Genomic DNA, 19,729 nt, shown 5'->3' on the forward strand with positions numbered 1-19,729 from the left:
CTATTAACAACTACTATTTTCACGAACTGCAGGCGCAATCCTCTTATAAGACAAAAAAAATGCTCAGTTCAAACTTGGCAAAGAATTAATGACACCTTGAAAAATTAAGCCGGTGACATTTAAACTTAATTAAATGCAGTTTTTGGACAAACGCCATTGCAGTTGTGCAAATTTTGACATGAAAAAATTCAGAAAAAATAAATAAAAATTTGAAGGTAAAAAATTCACAGAAAACAAGGCTAAATCAGCTAATATCGGATGAACAGAACCAACGATGAAATTAAACAAGTATTACGGACAACACAACAACGACAACACGTACAAAAGAAAAAAAACTGCTATAGCGTATGGCCAAAAACTGCATTAAATCAAAATTTACCATTGCATGAATCTTACAAAGAACGTAATGCATATAAACTTGTTACTACAGCTATCACCGTTAACACAGCTACTTACATAGATAATGAGTACATATGCTCTAATCAATCAAAATGAAAGTAAATACCTGGCACTGGTCCCGCCAGGGTAAGACAAACCCGGGAAGAAAACTGACACGTTTCTGTTATAGATCTTAACAACAGTGGATGTGTGTGTGTGTAGGTGTGTGTGTGTGGGTTGGGGTGGGGAGTAGAAACCGCGGGACAAACATTTAACTAGTTATGTCCTAGAGTACGTTATTTATAATGTTATTTCCGCCACTTTGAAAGAGACCAAAAATTAATATTAAACTAAAACAGTACCAACCGAAAATAATTATTTAAAAATGATATCTACAAGGCAAAATTTGAATAAAAAGCTTTAATTAGGCGCAGCTGAGACTTTGCACACTTCAATTCAACAATGTTAATTAGTAGTTGTGGCTATTTCGTATTAAATATAACAGATCAGTAAAACAATTAAAAATTTTCATATTTTTAAAAAATTTAAGTTAAAACATATTTTAATGACTAAAAAATTAAACGTATGATTATTAGACACGAAATAAAAATATTTTTCAATGTCAAAATTGGATTTATAGTACCCTTAGTATATCTGTACTGTTTCAAATTTTAATATAGTAATAAAGTTTAAAAAGTGAGGGAAAATATTTTGAAAATTGTATTAACAAAGGATATTATAAAGTATAAAAATCGTTTGCTAAAAATAGAACAATTGAATCCTAGTTATCGTCTCTTTTAGATCTGAGGAATACTGTAATATCCATAACACGATCACCGTCGTCCCTCAATCACTGCTAATGAATGATCACCGTGGACGCAGGCAGCGGTTCCGCACGACAGTGAACGTGATCAGCGACAGCGTGGGGGTATGCATCGTGGACCACCTGAGCCGCGGCGAGCTGGAGGAGGCGGACACCATCCATCAGCTAGGCGAGGCGCGCGGGACCCAAAACCAACCTGCAGCCAAAGACCTGTTGGAGTTGGACACCGTCTAGCACCTGGGCGAAGCATGCAGGGCCAAGGACAACACTGCTGTCACGCACCTTCTGGAGGTGGACACCGTCCAGCACCTGGGCGATGTATTCAAGTCCCAGGACAACACTGCTGTCACGCACCTGCTAGAGGAGTACAGCGTCTAGCACCTGAGCGATGTATTCAAGTCCCAGGACAACACTGCTGTCACGCACCTGCTAGAGGAGTACACCGTCTAGCACCTGGGCGATGTATTCAAGTCCCAGGACAACACTGCTGTCACGCACCTGCTAGAGGAGTACACCGTCTAGCACCTGGGCGATGTATTCAAGTCCCAGGACAACACTGCTGTCACGCACCTGCTAGAGGAGTACACCGTCTAGCACCTGGGCGATGTATTCAAGTCCCAGGACAACACTGCTGTCACGCACCTGCTAGAGGAGTACAGCGTCTAGCACCTGGGCGATGTATTCAAGTCCCAGGACGACACTGCTGTCACGCACCTGCTAGAGGAGTACACCGTCTAGCACCTGGGCGATGTATTCAAGTCCCAGGACAACACTGCTGTCACGCACCTGCTAGAGGAGTACAGCGTCTAGCACCTGAGCGATGTATTCAAGTCCCAGGACAACACTGCTGTCACGCACCTGCTAGAGGAGTACACCGTCTAGCACCTGGGCGATGTATTCATGGCCCAGGATGACACTGCTGTCACGCACCTGCTAGAGGAGTGCAGCGTCTAGCACCTGGGCGATGTATTCATGGCCCAGGATGACACTGCTGTCACGCACCTGCTAGAGGTGTACACCGTCTATAACCTGCGACCAGCTTGCGAAAGACTGTCTTCCTTATCGGTCCACTATTGTTTACATATGGCTGCCGGCAATTCGAACAGTGATACTGTTTACTTTGGTCGTACCTCCCGTAACCCCTGCGCCTGCAGGCATAGTGGCAGGAGAGAGACAATGTCGTGGGTAGATAAAGTACCAACATAGCATATTGCATTTGAAATATAGTTTCACTCATCAGGAAAACAATTTAGTTGTTTGAATTGAACAACAGATTTTATCATCGAAGGGCCTAGTGTGTGTTTGTAATCTTAGAGGACAAGATTTCCTTTAACAAAGTTTATGTTTAAATCAATGTAAAAATTTTGCGTATTGTTTTTGAAATTTAAATAGATCATTAAAAATAATGCTGTGAAATCATTAGTTGGCAGCTGTTGTAACCCTTTCTGTTTTATTTTATCTTTTCTATCCTTTAAACTTGTCTTTGTTAATTTGCGTTTCTAAAAATCGATTTTTTATGAATAAGTTATGCAAAATTTTATTTTATTCTAAATACTTTTGTCTCATTGACTGTCAGTAAAAACTGTTTAATAGTTACACAATACTATTTTTTTATATTTTTATTCTTTTATAATATAAATTACTCAACTTCTTAAACATCTTTAGCATTTTCTTCCATTAGTATATATTACGTCTACTTAGTTCACTAACATGAAAATAATTCCTAGTGAATTCAAATATGACCCAATTTTTATAAAGATAAGTTTTTAAAAAGTTATTATTTATATATTATTGTGTTTTTCCCATTGCAAAATGTAAGTCTTCAACAATAGGGTTTGACAGGAAAACACCAGAGTCTAAAAGTAAATGTCAACACTAATACAAATATATAAAAAAAAATGACGGTAGAAAAAACCTAATCCAAACATACCTTCCCACTTTAGGCAGGTCCAATATATCCTAGTACTCACTGTAAGCAAAATTTTATTTACCAAGGGCCTTACAGGGGGTGTCTTACCTAAATGTAACTCAAAAATTAAAAGAGAAAACTGTATAACCTGAGTCTTTAACTGTGAGGAATGGAACAACATAAATTTCAATATCAATTTATTTATATATGTTTTTAATACGTCTTTTCTCTTAAAGATAAAATACGTAGAAAACATACATCTGACTATGTCTGTCTTCGAAAACTTCTGGTAAATAATTGTGAATAATTATTTTTAAAAAATGTGTATTTTGCTGAACAAGGTATGCAAATTAAAAGGCTGTGATTGCTACTAATAAAACTTATTATTTGTAAAATTTACTATTTACAAAATTTAATAAAATATATACATTTTTAAATTTGCAAATGTTAGAGTAAAAAGTACAGAACAAATCAGAAAGCGAACGTTCCAAAATTAATTTTTTTGAGCACCAATAACAAAACAAAATTATTTATATGTTAAGAGGTTGACCAAATTAAGGGAAAAAATACAATTGACAATATCATACTACAAAAATAAACATGATGAAATGATTTTACTACGGATAAAAATCAGTTTTTGTAAATTTCTGGCCATAATGTAAAAACTACAAGCCTAAGCTCTACAAGACATCCACCTTCTCGTGCACCTCCCCATCCTCCCCTCTCTCTCTCTCTCTCTTTTAAGTGCTGTCTCTCATGAGTATACGTCATGATTTCCTGTTAATCTGCTCATTCCCCGAGCGTGTGATTTTTTTCCCTAGCCTAAGTTATTCTAAGTGTGTAAGGGGAGGGTCCAGGTTAGGGGAGGACCTAAGTGTGTCTCAGGCCAAAGCCTATACACTCTACCATACGGGTTTTTAACCATGCTGGACAAGGGCGCGTGCATCATGTACAAGCAGGAAAACGGAATGTACACGCAGGAAAACGGAACGTACATACAGGAAAACGGAATGTACACGCAGGAAAACGGAATTTACATGCAGGAAAACGGAATTTACACGCAGGAAAACGGAACGTACACACAGGAAAACGGAATGATCACAGGCTCCAATATTCATTGGCTCCAATATTCATTGGCGCCAATATTCATTGGCGCCAATATTCATTGGCGCCAATATTCATTGGCTCCAATATTCATTGGCTCCATCAGTCTTTGACACCAACAGTTTTGACACCAACAGTCTTTTGGTTCCAAAAGTCTTTTGGCTCCAAATATATTTGGCTAGAACTCTTCGAGTCTAAGAGACTATGAGACCACATGGCTACGAGTCTAAAATGATCTAGCTGGTTACGAGTTATACATGGCTTGCGAGGCTACAGAGCTACGAAGCTTCTAGTACACAAGTTTACGTGACTGCGAGGATACAGGACTACAAGTCTGCATGAGTACTTGACTACGAAGCTACTCGTCTACAAGGCTCCAGTTGCCGTATCTGTCTTCGACGGAATTTTCTCTTTTGCTCCAACTGCACCACCAGCATTATGTTATAAGATAACATGGCTACTTGCTTACGTAGCTTCAAGTCTACGAGGCTCCAATGCATTATGAATACACGACTTCGAGCAATGAGGTTACGAGAATATGTGACTACGAGGCTACAGAGCTACGAAGCCTCTAAAAAACGATTTTATGTGTCTGCATGGATACAGGAATAATAGTCTTCATGAGTTCTTGACTAAGATGCTACTCGTCTACAAGGCTCCAAATGTCACATCTGTCTTCGACGGAATTTTCTCTTTTGCTACATCTGCACCATCAGCATTATGTTATAAGATTACAAGGCTACTTGCTTACGTAGCTTCAAGTCTACGAGTCTCCAATGCATCATGACTACGAGACTACGTGCCATGAGGTTACGAGACTATGCGATTGGAAGTGTTCAAGGTTACGTGATAGTGAGGCTATAGGACTACGAAGTTTCCAGAACGCATGGTTACGAGACTGCATGACTAATTGGCCGCGCGGCTACGAAACTTCATGTATCTGACTGCAATAGCACTATTCAGTGGTGAAAGATAATTTATCTCATGCAAAGATACTTGCTGCAAGTAGTTCCGCTTTTCAACATCAGATGACGTCACGTGTTGCTTGCAGGTAAATAATTTTTTTTTTTTGCGGGATGCTCACTATCGATCGCATAAGAAGGATGGCTTCGATAGTCTCCAAGGAGAAGGAATTTCGTCCTTCCTGCTAGTGCTTCTCAGATTTCTCAGGGTCCGCCATTTTGGATTGCGAAGTTACGGCGACCATTTTTGATGGGTGTGACCTTGACCTTTGACCGAAACCGGCAGGAATGATCGAAAGCACACGGATTAACCATCAAAATATTGATAAGAATAATCAGGAGCACACGGAGAAATCTATCATAATATTGGTAAGAATAATCAGGAACACTCGGAGAAAACCACTATAATATTGACCAGAATAATCAGAAGCACACGGAGAAAAACGACAGACGTTTTTTTTGATATAATAAAATAATAGGAAAAAAATATTTAAAAATAAAAATAAATAAATAATAAATTTAAAAAAAAAATAAAAAAAAATACATAAATAGATTCTGCTAGCTTGTGAACTTATTGTTGAGCAAAGATAGAGTTTTAGTACAAGCCAGAATTGTATGTATTTTTTTTATTTATTATTAATTTATTTTTATTTTTAAATATTTTTTTCCTGTTATTTAATTATATCAAATAAAACGTGTGTTGTTTTTCTCCGTGTGCTTCTGATTATTCTGGTCAATATTATGGTGGTTTTCTCCGAGTGTTCCTGATTATTCTTGCCAAAAAGAATTATGGATTTCTCCGTCTGCTCCTGTTTATTCTTATCAATATTTTGATGTGTGCTTGCAATCATTCCTGCCGGTTTCGGTCAAAGGTCAAAGTAACACCCATTCAAGATGGTCGCCGTAACGTCGCAATCCAAGATGGCGGACCGTGAGAAATCTGAGAAGCACTAGCAGGAAGGACGAAATTCCTTCTCCTTGGAGACTATCGAAGCCATCCTTCTTATGCGATCGATAGTGAGCATCCCGCATAAAAGAAATAAATTTTATTTACCTGCAAGCAACACTTGACGTCATCTGATGTTGAAAAGCGGAACTACTTGCAGCAAGTATCTTTGCATGAGATAAATTAACGCTCACCACTGAATAGTGCTATTGTAGTCAGATACATGAAGTTTCGTAGCCGCGCGGCCAATTAGTCATGCAGTCTCGTAACCATGCGTTCTGGAAACTTCGTAGTCCTATAGCCTCACGATCACGTAACCTTGAAGACTTGCAATCGCATAGTCTCGTAACCTCATGGCACGTAGTCTCGTAGTCATTATGCATTTGGCCTTGTAGACTTGAAGCTACGTAAGCAAGCAACCTTGTAATCTTATAACATAATGCTGATGGTGCAGATGTAGCAAAAGAGAAAATTTCGTCGAAGACAGATGTGACATTTGGAGCCTTGTAGACGAGTAGCTTCGTAGTCAAGAACTCATGAGACTTGTATTCCAGTATCCATGCAGACACATAAAATCGTTTTTTAGAGGCTTCGTAGCTCTGTAGCCTCGTTGTCACGTAATCTCGTAACCTAATTGCTCGAAGTCGTGTATTCATGATGCATTGGAGCCTTGTAGACTTGAAGCTATGTAAGCAAGTAGCCATGTTATCTTATAACATAATGCTGGTGGTGCAGTTGGAGCAAAACAGAAAATTCCGACGAAGACAGATGCTGCAATTAGAGCCTTGAGTCGAGTAGCTTCGTAGTCAAGTACTCATGCAGACTTGATGACCTCTATCCTCGCAGTCACGTAAACTTGTGTACTAGAAGCTTCGTAGCTCTGTAGCCTCGCAAGCCATGTATAACTCATAACCAGCTAGATCATTTTAGAATCGTAGCCATGTGGTCTCATAGTCTCTTAGACTCGAAGAATTCTAGCCAAATATATTTGGAGCCAAAATACTTTTGGAACCAAAAGACTTTTGGAACCAAAAGACTGTAGGTGTCAAAGACTGATGGAGCCAATGAATATTGGAGCCAATGGATATTGGAGCCTGTGATTATTCCGTTTTCCTGTGTGTACGTTCCGTTTTCCTGCGTGTAAATTCCGTTTTCCTGCGTGTAAATTCCGTTTTCCTGCGTGTACATTCTGTTTTCCTGTATGTACGTTCCGTTTTCCTGCGTGTACATTCCGTTTTCCTGCTTGTACGTTCCGCTTGTCTGCGTGTACATTCCGTTTTCCTGTGTGTACTGAGTTCATGGTCTATATGTCTGATATTGCCATGACCCGGTCTTGCGGTCCGTGCCTTTTCGTTCTCGGTGCTTCCAAATGAGCTGCCTTTTCGTTGGTGGTTCTGTCTTTTCGTTGTCAGTGCTTCCCTTTTGTTGATTGCGCGTAGTACAAAATGTAGAGATTGAATATTTACTAATTTATAACCTTTTGGTGTTACTAAAATATTTTTCAAGGTCACTTGGTCCTTAAGTATTTATAAAAAATGTCACGATGGATTAATAGAATATAATTAGATAACGACGAAGGTCATGCGGTCCTGAAATGCCTAGCCTATACGTCTGATAGTGTCATGACTCGGTCTCATTGACTGAAGACAATTGATCTATATGTTGGCTTTGTACAAGAACGGCTTATAGGTTATTCAGATTATTGAAAAATTTGACTTTCATAATAGGCTAATCGGCACTGTATTAATTCGTTGGTCAGGTATATTGACTTGAGTTGTTTTTCGTAGAGCGAATGATTAATAAACTCCACGAAAGGTAATGGAAAAGAGAATCTAAAATTTATTTAATAATTAGTTACAACTGTCACTGGTCAGGAATCGAACCGTGGACAGGAATCCATCGATTCAATTTGAAAATTAATAAATGATTTTTTTTTCGGAGACTTTTTGAAATTTCCCCTCATTTCTAGCTAAATAATTACATGATTTCAAGATGGCTGCCGAATTTCAAGATGGCGGGCACCTCAGTAATAATAAATAATTACTGCACTGTAGCAGGTTATAATTAAACTAGCATTATGGTAAGACGAGTACACACAAGATAGTGTCCTCCAGCAGACGAAAACATGATGGTGGCAATGACCGCTAGCATGCGGTAGCTCTTGGTAGCATGAACTAAACATACAATGACTGATCCATGATGGACGTCAAGATCAAAGTCAAAGATCAAGTTCAAGGTCAAATTTCATGGCCAAGACCAAATTCAAGGACAAGGTCAAAGTTCAAGGTCAAGGTCAAAGTTCAAGGTCAATGTCAATGATCAAGGTCAAGGTCAAGGTCAATGATCAAGGTCATGGTCAAAGTTCAAATTCAAGGTCAAAGGTCAAGGTCATAGTTCAAGGTCAAAATTCAAGGTCAAGTTCAAAGTTCAAGGTTAAAATCAAAGGTCAAGGTCAAGGTCAAAGTTCAAGGTCAAGGTCAAAGTTCAAGGTTAATGTCAATGACAAAGTTTAATGCCAACAGTAGAGGTTAAAGTTATGGTGAACAGAAAATTATATTAACATGTCGCCAGCACACTTTAGCAGACGAAAACAAGATGACGGTCTCCAGCGGACGAAGACAAGATGGCGGACATGACGTCATACCAGCTGATGGTAAATACCTTGTTATTGGTGGTGGTAAGTCAGTCTGTAGGTGGCTTCTGTGGAGGAAGGATCTGATGTTTTATTTTTATTTTTTGCCCTCACCAGTTTCGAACCAAGGACGGGAGTCGATATAATCAATTAGAATTCTATTAAGTTAATTTTTGATGAATTTTGGAATTTTTCCCGATTTTCTAACATAAGAATTACGGATTTCCAAGGTGGCGTCTAAATTTCAAGATGGTGACCATAACAGTAATTTCAACATTAATAGGATCCAATATGGTGGTCGTAACGTAAAGGTGTAACGATGGCATGGTACTCAACCGAGATTGCTGGACGAAACGAAACATGCAACATTTATATGATCCAAGATGGCTTCCGTAACGATAACTGCAACAATGGTGTTTTTAAGATTTTTATTTAATTCGATTAAATTATTTTTTAATGGTTTTTAAAAATTATCCCGATTTTCTAACATAAAAGTTGTGGATTTTAAAGATGGCGAGCATAACGAAAATTGCAACAGTGACGTCATAATCCAAAATGGCGGTCATTGTATCCTTATTCCTAGAAATGGCTTAACGGAAGCTGAATTTTTTATAAATTTTAATTTTTTTTTCATTAAAATTGGATAATAAATAAAGATTTTCAAGATGGCGGGAGTAACAGAAATTGCAACAGTGACGTCATAATCCTAGATGACGTCAGAGGCTTATTGGAGGCTGTAGACAAGGATTCTTAAGCCTCTTTTAGGAATTTTGTGGTTTTTAAGGCAAAACGACTTTTGTGGTTTTTCGAAATCCTAATTTTCCCTCGAAACGGGAATTTTTCCCTCGAAAACGGGAAATTTTTCCCTGAAAACGGGAAATTTTGAGTCATTATGAGTCAACTTTAAAGAATTTTGAGGAATTTTGAGTCAAAAATGGCCGTCGTGACGTCACAATCCAAGATGGCGGACCGACAATCACAATCCACCGCCTGACGCCTGTTTCAGGACCGTCATTTACATACTACTATATATATATATAACTACATTACGCAGGCGATGATAATTTCGGTCTTTAGGGAATCATCACAGGCTAAGCATTGAGGCACTTTTGGTACTCATGTAGTTCAGCTAGACCTGACAAATCATTTCTACCATCATGTTGAACAGATTATAGGTATATTTTAAAGAGGGAAAACTGTTTACCGTTTCCCTGTTTTTATATTTGTTACGCTGGAATATTTTAAAGAATTTAAAGTTAAATTTTGTGTTCAATTTTCGTATTATAAGATTATTTGAAACATGAGAACTCACGAATTGAGGTTAAATGTTCACAATTACTGGAGAGCTTTTGAAGCCTCACTCACATTTTTATTTTATTAAATGGTGATAACATTGATATAATTATTGTTGGAGAGATAATAGATCCAATTACTTATGCGTGAAACAGTTTAAAATCATCCTATCATGCTAATGGTAGCTATTTAAATTGTACCTTCAATCTGACTTATGAGTATATTGTTTTCTTCATTAGTAACTATGGGAACATAAACTTTATTTTTCTTCTTTCATACATGAACATATATAAAAGCGATCAACCCGGTGCTTTTTTAAAATTTATTTTCAAATTGTTGCTTCTGCTGCGTCCTCAAATAGCAGATTCTTTTAAAAAAGCGCAGTAAAAAATATGAAGTGTAAATATGGTTTGATTTCAATGGTGTTTAAACAATAATACATAATATTTCGTAATATAAATATGATTGTACTTTTGCAGTGGTAAGTAATAAACTTGATAATAAATTACAATCTATTTTTAAATCATTAAAGTTAACTCATTTAAAGTATTTAAGTATAAAGAATAGGCTACGTATCTGAAAGAGTAGTACATGCCACAGATATAAAGTTTTGTAGAGCAACACAGAATAACTGAAACAAGATCAGGAGGCTAAAACCGGGTAATACTGTAACTGAAAACCTTGTTTACTTACAACACTCATTCGTTTTTTTTTTCCTGACAGGACAGCCATTATTTTTAATCCGTGGCTTGAATAACCGGTCTTACAGCGTCACCCATGGTGTAAGGAAGTGGAGGTGTAACCATCCGACCGTCTGAACTCGTCCTCTACTGCGCATTACGTCACCGTGGTCGCACCGCCCGGTCTACAGCAGCGCGCTGATGGGGACACCACGCGGAGACAATTAATCTACAGTCGTTTGAATGGGAAGAAGATATCGGCAAATGTATAAACGCTTTTGAATGTGTATTCTACAACATACATTTGTACCGTACAGTTTAAATGAATATTATTGTGTGAAAACACAGCGTGTACGTTAACAATAAGATTGGAGAAGAAATGTTATTCAGCTGTAACAATACTTCACATTTTTATAGATATCGCAATGACCATGGTTGTTAGCACTCTTGAAAAAAAAACAGTTTATTAACATAATATAACTTGGAATGTTAATAGGAAGATAGTGAACTAAAATTAAAAGAAAGTATTGTTAGTATTGATAAAAAATAATTGATAAACATAGAATATGAAGAAGACAAAGAAAAATACAGACATATTACAAAACAATAATTTGATTAAATACAAACATTCTATTAATACTAATTTATAATTTAATAAAACATAAGCAATTTTAGTGTATATATTATTTATAATTTTATTAAGTTATAAACAATAAATATAGGAAAAAAATTATGTTTAATACAATTAGTTCAAACATATTAGTAAACCTGTTAACTTTATAATATTCAGCAATAAAACTGCTTGCAGGCATTACAAAATGTGCAAGTAGACATTCATAAGTCTAATTTTATTAAATTGACGATCATAAACACAACAGATGATAAAATGTAAGATATAAAAGCATAATATAAACATTATTTTTGGATTCATAATAACAAACAATTGTTTTATTTGTACAAAACTCCAGTCTGGTTTCATTTAAATTGAACTCCCTATATTTTGTATGAATGCACACATAATATTCATTTTCTGCATCAACAAAATTTTGCGTTTGATAAAAAAAAAAAAAAAAATCTACAATTACATTTATAGTTCAACTTACAAATAAGCTAATTGGTTTACCAATATATCTCTATAATATAGTACAACACACTTTCAATAATTTATTATATTACTTATATGCATAAAAATTAATAATGACAACTGTTAAAATAAATTAAAATGCTGGAATAACAATTTTGACAACATTTGGTTAACATTTAAATATTGAGATAGCGTATTACTCATCGTACCTTACAGACACAATAAATTGTTATCCTACATATATTCTATGCCATGTTAACTAAAAGAATTTGGTGAATAAATTTTTAATTTAAAACATAAAATTTTAAATCAGCTTAACGAAGTTAGAGTTTGTTTGTAGGAAGCATTTACAGACTGAATTCTGTCGATTGGTAAAAAAATAATACACATTCATAAACTTAGTGTTATATTATGTTTTTCAATATTTTCAGATTATTTTTTTTTTATGTATCTATTTAACTAAATTTTTTTAGTTTGAATATTTTTTTTAAAAGATAGCGTTGCGTTCGAAATGTTTTAGAGAAACAACAGAATGTAAAAATATATCTTAGATGGCATGTTTGTTTCAATACAATTTTCTAGGTTAATAATTAAATGTATTTTTAGGTTACTATTTTACCTTTTTATGACTATTGAAGTTTACAAAATGTATTTTAGTATAGTTTCACTACCATAAAGTTTATTTAGCACATCAATACCCTTAGTATATCTCCAGATGTTCACTAGTTAGTTAGTTCAGTCAAAGAACACAATTTTTTAACTTACTAACTCTTAGGTCACGAGTGTTCTGAAATTCAGTATTAGCCTATACAAATTTTAATAAAAGATTTCACTTCAGAAGTTTTAGTGCTGCACAATTACACACGTAAGCAGCCTTATTTCACATCAATATGTAAATCGCAATTCAGATACCTCAAAATAACTTTTTATTGCTACGGCGTTTATTAAGTTTACAACTAGAAGTATATAACATAGTTGCAGTTACAGAGCTATTACGTATTTTATGTTCTTCATTGTCACTGCTACTTACAATTACGTAAGGAATGCTTTAGCTATTTCATTTAGCTTTATTAGAAAATAGTATTTATCTGCCTTGTGCGATGGATGCTTTAAATTTGTTAACTAATACCCTGATTGGTTGTAATCACAAGTAGTGTATAATACGGGCTCCTGGAACTGGGTTCTGGGTGAGGATTGGGATTGTTTACATTTTTTCCTCCGACATTAAGTCTTGCAATGGCGTTAAATGACTAATTCTCAGCTCCAATTGGTTTATACTAGACAGAGACCAGCCAGATCCTTTACTGACATACTCTTTCTCTTCTTGACACAGTTACTAGACACCGTGTTGAACAGACTGCTTCACATCGTCAGAAGTGTAAATTACAGCAGCCGATGTCTTGAAAGCGCTCTTCGTCACTTTGTCCTCGAATGGATATGGCTTACCATATACACAGTCCAACCACAAGTTACATTTCCAAGGACCGTTGCTGATTGATTATGTTCTGCCTGATATCGTCAAGAAAAGTACAAATGTATTTCGATTCACTAAACATATTTATATAATAGTAGTCTTTCAATGTTCCACGAAATGCAGACTGTGCCAAGTAGAACCCATCATCATTCACATGTAATGCACCGAACACAGTATTTTGTTTAGTTTCATGTCCAGACGACATAGCAATCGGTTGCTACACATCTGTTTTTTTGGTACGTTCACGAGTCTCCAACCTAAACCAAGGAGTAGAAAATTCTGCTGGTAGTTCAATAGTAGGCACATGGACTTCAAATTTACAGTTTTTCGCATGTTTTCGCAAATTATCAATTAAAGTAAACCAAACATGCCACTCATCGCAGCGAAAAGCATTCTTCGTACATTTACTCCGCTCATGTCTCCGTATATCATGAGCAAATGCAAACGTCCTATTGCAGTAGCCGCAAGGATGTCTAGTCATTGAAGACGAACGTGACCAGATGCTGATGTTACTGCAGTTGTACGAGATCCTGGTGTACACTTATGAACATTAATCATTCGCTGTTGTATAGAAAACTTTAGTTTCTGCCGCGCATTTGCATGTCTTCAAGTGATGTTTCAAATTAAAATTTCTTGTAAATTTCTTGCGAAACTTTTAACAGCCAAACATTTTACGAGAAAGATTCTTAGCACATTCTCTCTTCTCATGTCGCCGAGAATTCCTGCTGTTTGAGAAAATCTTGTCGCAGTAACAGCATCGATGCTCGTTAGTTGTTGTTGAATCCCCAGCAATTAAAGTCTCCATCGAGGGCGAAATGACGTTCATCGTGGTTTCCTGTGCAGCCAGCACTGAAGTCATTAAGTTGTCTTCTGCTGGTGGTACCATGACTGTTGAAGTTTCCTCTAATGTTATCGTCGATGTTGCCAACGGGATCTGTGTCACAATTGTCGCTGAAGTCTGGGTTCCCGTAGACGATGGTACAACGTCCATCGAGTACTAAGTTAAAGACAGTCAAGATGTCATTGATTTTACCCTTAATATGGGCTTATCTAGTCGTTGGCATTTTAAAGTACAAAAACTGGACATTTTCCTTCAAAACGGGAATTTTTCCCTTGCAATCAGGAAAGTTTTAGGAATTTTGAGTCATTTAGAGTCAATTTGAGTCATTTTATAGTTATTTTTTAGTCCAAGATGGCCGCCGTAACGTCAGATGGTGGTCCCAAGAGCCCATATTATACACTTCTGTCAGAAAACTTTTAGATATCCTGTTTCACATGGCGTCACTTACACTATAAACATTTCTTAACTTAATCTATTCAAAAAAAATTGTTTTAATGTTGTCCTCTTATTGGATGGCTGTTAACGTTGATATACGTTACCAGGCGTAGCAGACCAGAAAACACATATAAAAATTAAATTAAAATTACCAAAAATTTTAAAATAAAGTTGTTTGAGAATACAAAATTCAATCTTAAAGAGTGCATTGTTTGGTTGGTAAATATATTATTTCCTCCTGGTGGGGTCCAGACATTTGGATTGCAGCAGAATATGCGTAGACCTAGTTTTGTAGTGTCATAGACATGAACACAAACTCAAACATTAAAATGATATAAGAAACAGGCAGTAAGTTTTCTGTTTTAACACAAACAAAAATAGTTTGTACTAGACAACTGGTTCTACCTTCTGGACGAATTTGGCTCGTGGCTCTAACAGTTTCTGCATGCATGTGCATTGGACTTTAAAACGGTTAAATTTTCGTGGTGTTAAGCGCCCTTGTTTCATTGCATTTCTGGTGCATACTAAAATTTTCCCCCCCTCTCCACAAAGTGCCTAAAGGAAGATAACCTGCAAAAAAATCGCAGGCGATGATACTTCCTGTCTTGAGGAAATTTTCACAGGTTCAGCGTTGAGGTATTTCTATGCGACTCTTTCGATACTCCGTCTGTTCGGCTAGTCCTGAGAAATCGATAGAACCATTTTGATAAAAACATTAAAGTTACTTTTTATGAAGGGTACTATTTACTTTTCATATATTTATCGCTTTCGGAATAATTTTAAAGAATCTTACGTTAAATGACATGCCGGTTTTTCGTTTTGTAAAATGATTTGCAACATGAGCACACACGAATTTATCGTTGCTGAGGATAGATGATTACACATCACTGGATAGTGCTAAAAAAACTCGCTCAGATTTTAATTTGTTTGATTGTGATGGAATTTATGTATAAATAGTGGTTTTATTGATCGAGGGATAAGGGATCCAGTTACTTAAGCGTAGCACGGTTTTAAAACATGCAATCCAAGCTAATGGTAGGCATCCAATCGCGACTTCGATCCTAATTAATAATATTTATATTGCTTACTCCATTAGTAACTATGGGAACATAAACAGTTTTCTTATTTTAAACATGAACGCTCTGATTCTTTTACCTTTGCGATCAAATTGTTGATTTTGGAGCTACATAAACTGGACGATACCTTAAAAAGAACCATATGCATTAAATCATAGTACGAAGATTTAATAGGATTATTTTTCAATTGTGTTAATACCTTTAATATATGAGATTTTGCTATAAATATATGTTTCTACTATTTCAATGGTAAGTCATAATCTTGTTGATTAGTTAAAAATTTATTTCATATATTGTTTTTAACTCATTTAAAGTATTTAAGTGTATATAATACGGTGGATGTATGAAAACTTGGTACTTGTCATAGATTTAAAGTTTTGTAGAGTGAAGCAGAATGAAGGGAATAGGATTAGGAGGCTAACACCGGTTAATACTGTGTATGAAAATCTTTTTAACTTACCACACAAATTCCTTGCTCGCTTATATTACAGCCATGCCTTCTATTCCGTGGCTTGAATAACCGGTATTACAGTCGTCACCATTACTGTCACTGTCACTATTACTGTCACTGCACACACGTCCTCGCCCACTCATAAAGGGACGAAATCAAATGACAGAACAAGCATTTTATTCGGAGCACCTTGTTTCAAGCTTATTCACGTGTCACAGTATTATTGTAAGTCATGTGCTCTCATACCATTAAACCTTTTTTCGCATTTTTTTTTGATGTAGCTGACAAAACTATTTGCGTGTTATGCAAATTAGCCTTTTTATTTTGCCAAAATATATTTTGCAGGGCTGGTGAAAAAAATGTTGGGGGGGGGGGGGGTGGACGGTCAAATAGTTTGTTGTACCTTTACAATTTCATTCAATAAATACATGTGTTTGTTTTGGCCTCTGCTCATAACGCCGTGCAGTGTAGGTTTAGGTAAGATATCTGCAAATTTTATGGCATGCTTCCGCAACCATTATTTCATGTCATGTTTTGTAAGTTTAATGTGATTAATTTTTTTTTGTGATGTATGTAATTGTCTAAGACAAAAGTACTATAAGCAGAAATATTGTGTATAAGAAAGTTTCACCCAACTTTCCGAGTGTTTTCAGTATATGTTTTGATGGTAGTCTCCTGTATGTGGTAGAGACTTCAACATCACTACGACGTGAACGCATCTGGGTGCAGGGTGGTGCAACGCCTCGAACGTAAGCTGCCCTGCCTAATCGACTGTCGCCCGCGCGAAAGTCGACCAAGGGGGTACTGTTAGGTGACCTGATTACCTGGACTTTGAAATTAACATTCAGCACTCTAAAAAACAATATTAATTAAGTAATGACTGTGCTTAAATATTAATTGTAATTCTGGACTTTAGCGCGATCAGGCGGCGTGCATGGCCCGGGATTACTTTTGCACACGACACGTTTTCGCGGGAGCGAGGCTGGGGAGTCGTGCGGACGTCACAGCCATCGCCAGTTAATCACCGCCCTCCAAGGAGACTAGTCGCGAGTCGCCCGCGGAGCCTCTCGACCTCCGCCCTTGCCATCTCTACCGGAATTGCGTGAGTTTTCAGCACATCAGAAACGTGTCCTGTAGAGCGCGGCTCCCAGTAAGCGGGTCATGCACGACGCAGCGCATGTATAGCGTGCCTGACAATAAACCACTTTGACTCGAGCCCCGCGTATTTGTTACAACGCCCGTAGTATAGCGTCCCTGGTGGCTAAAACAGCCGGGGGTAACTCTGACGGAACGACCCTTACTGCCTGCCGGCCACGTGGCGACGTCACGCCCTGAGTCAAGAGTCTCGGCTACGCACTAGCACGTAGCTATTATTGCTGGTTGGCGCCCAGAAGCAACTCCACACCCTCAACATCACCTTGGCAGAAGGCAGAAGGCGTCAAATGGCGCCCACCTAGTTTGGCAACATAACAACGCCGCAAACGCCATCCGAATCGCAGAAAATCCGGCAGAGTTACGCGTAGGGACAGCACAAAGGGGAGAGAAAGCGCGCGCAGACGTGCAGGAGCCGCGGAACGGGATGCGCCGGGTGAATCAGGCCACACCACCCCCCTCCCGCTCTAAGAGCGTTCGCTCACTCCCTCCCGCATTCCGCGGTTCCACACCCCCCCCCCCCCTGCGTAGAGATCGTTCGCTCACCCCCTCCCGCCAGACCTCTCGCGAGAGAGTGGACTGCCCTGACCGATCGCGCGCCGAGGACAAACGAGCGCACCCGAAGATCACCGAGACGCCAGAGTACGTCACCAGCCGCGGCCGCGTATACAACCGCGAGGCGCGTGCGTGCGGGCAAGACCGCTCGGTCGTAAGCGCAAGGGGGCGCACCCCCGGATCTGCCCGCGCCCGCCACCGACGCTTCATCCCGACGCTCGGGTCGGACAGCCGCGGATCGCGCATGGACAAGAGGCCGGACATAGCCATGACCATGGAGAGCTATTGCGCCGGGTGTGGCAAGCCGCACACCACCAGCCACAGCACCGGTGAGTACCCCCGCCTGTACTGCACCTGCGAAACGGTACGCGTCAAGACGGAGGGGCAACCCAGAACCCTAGCGGGTCCCCAGTGCGCCGCTGTCCACTGTCCCGGTTACCGAGGCGAGATAGCGAGATGCCAGCAGTGCGGAACAATTAAACACCGCGCATGCGCAGACGCGCTGGAATTCGTAAATTTCCGGGACGGACTTTTTCTGTGTGGGGGGTGCGAGCGACACGCACGAGGGCACCCAGGGGGTCAGCTAGCCACCACGTCCCGCCCCCTCACCGGGCCTATTACCCTCCCGGAGTTCGGGGGCCTCAACCACGAGGATCCGCGCGTGTTTTTGCGAGCCTGCGAGGCGAGGCTCGTGCGGCACCTGATACCGCGCGAAGAGCGGGCAGAACGCGTGAGCGCGCAGCTGCGCGGCGAGGCGCGCGAGTGGTGGACCCAGGCGGGCAGCTACGACGCGGACTGGGAGGACTTCGCCCGCCAGCTGGAGGCGCGCTTCAATGACACCCGAGCTCTGAACACATGTCGGAGTGAGATGTTCAGCCGTTGCCAAGGGGACGGGGAGGCAGTGGAGACGTTTGTTTATAACAAGCTCAGACTATACCGCCGCCTAACACCGGGGAGTCAAACTAGCGACATACTGCCCTTCATAGTGGAGCTAGTGTCCCCCGAACTTCGCCCATTCTTGCACGAAGCAGTGACTCGCGGGCTGGATGTTTTTCTCGCACAAGCACGAGCCGTAGAGCATGACCTCCAATCAGCTCGCAGCGCCAAGGGCGTCGCGACGCCCCGGTCAGCCACGTCCACCAAGGGGACGGCGCGCGCAGAGGACGAACGTGCCGTAGTGCCGTACACGGGCCCGCCGCCGCCGAGGGGCAACTACCGGCCCACCGACCCGTCCCCGATGGGGGAGGGGATGCCCCTACCGGGCCCTCCTTACCGTGGCGCGGTACAGACGCGTCGCGACGACCACCGCGGGGGAACACAGGGCGCCCAGGACAACCGGCCACCCCGCTGCCGCTACTGCGCGACAGAGCAGTACCACTGGCACACGGTGTGCCCGACCCGCGAGGCAGTCTGGCGAACGCGAAGGGGCGAGGTGAAGCTCCCGGGAAACTCCGTCTAGGGGGCGGTGACGCAGCTGGCCACCACCCCCCAAATAACAGCCCAGCTCCACCGAGAGACGCACCCCAGCGCCGCGGAACCACCCAGTTTCCACCCCGCACACCTATCACAGCTGGAGGGGGCCCGCCTCACCTATTCGCGAAGTTCGTGGCCCGCCCCAGGTCGCCTGCGAGCGACGCCGTCCACCTGGTGTCGGCGCCACCCCCGCACGCAGCTGCGGGGGCCACTCAGCTGCCGTCTCACCCATCTGCCGCGGGTGGGGGCGGCCCGCCTCACCCGTTCGCGACCTGCCCCAGGTCGCCGGCGAGCGACGCCGATCACCTGGGTTCGGCGCCGCCCCTGCACGCTGCTGCGGGGGCCAATCAGCTGCCGTCTCACCCACCTGGCGTGGGTGGGGGCGGCCCGCCCCACCCGTTCGCGGTCTGCCCCAGGTCGCCGGCGAGCGACGCCGATCACCTGACGTCGGCGCCGCCCCT

At 40.4% G+C, this 19,729-nt stretch overlaps 1 protein-coding gene across 7 annotated transcripts in view; it reads left to right on the plus strand.

Annotated features, from left to right (window-relative positions):
- LOC134537880 (neutral amino acid transporter B(0)-like) overlaps positions 1–19,729 on the plus strand; it is a 121,883-nt gene that overhangs the window by 26,324 nt on the left and 75,830 nt on the right. Inside the window, exon 9 of one of the 7 annotated variants that reach the window (XM_063378783.1) lies at positions 1,261–2,640. The exons of 3 other annotated variants lie outside the window; for them this stretch is intronic. The gene's annotated coding sequence lies outside the window, so the exon portion shown is untranslated. Of the gene's footprint in view, positions 1–1,260; positions 2,641–10,770; positions 11,275–16,759; positions 17,304–19,729 lie in introns of those variants that run through there. 3 more of the 7 variants (XM_063378780.1, XM_063378776.1, XM_063378778.1) reach the window with 3 other exon arrangements.

Source organism: Bacillus rossius, chromosome 12, assembly GCF_032445375.1.
Source record: "Bacillus rossius redtenbacheri isolate Brsri chromosome 12, Brsri_v3, whole genome shotgun sequence".
NCBI lineage: Eukaryota > Metazoa > Arthropoda > Insecta > Phasmatodea > Bacillidae > Bacillus > Bacillus rossius.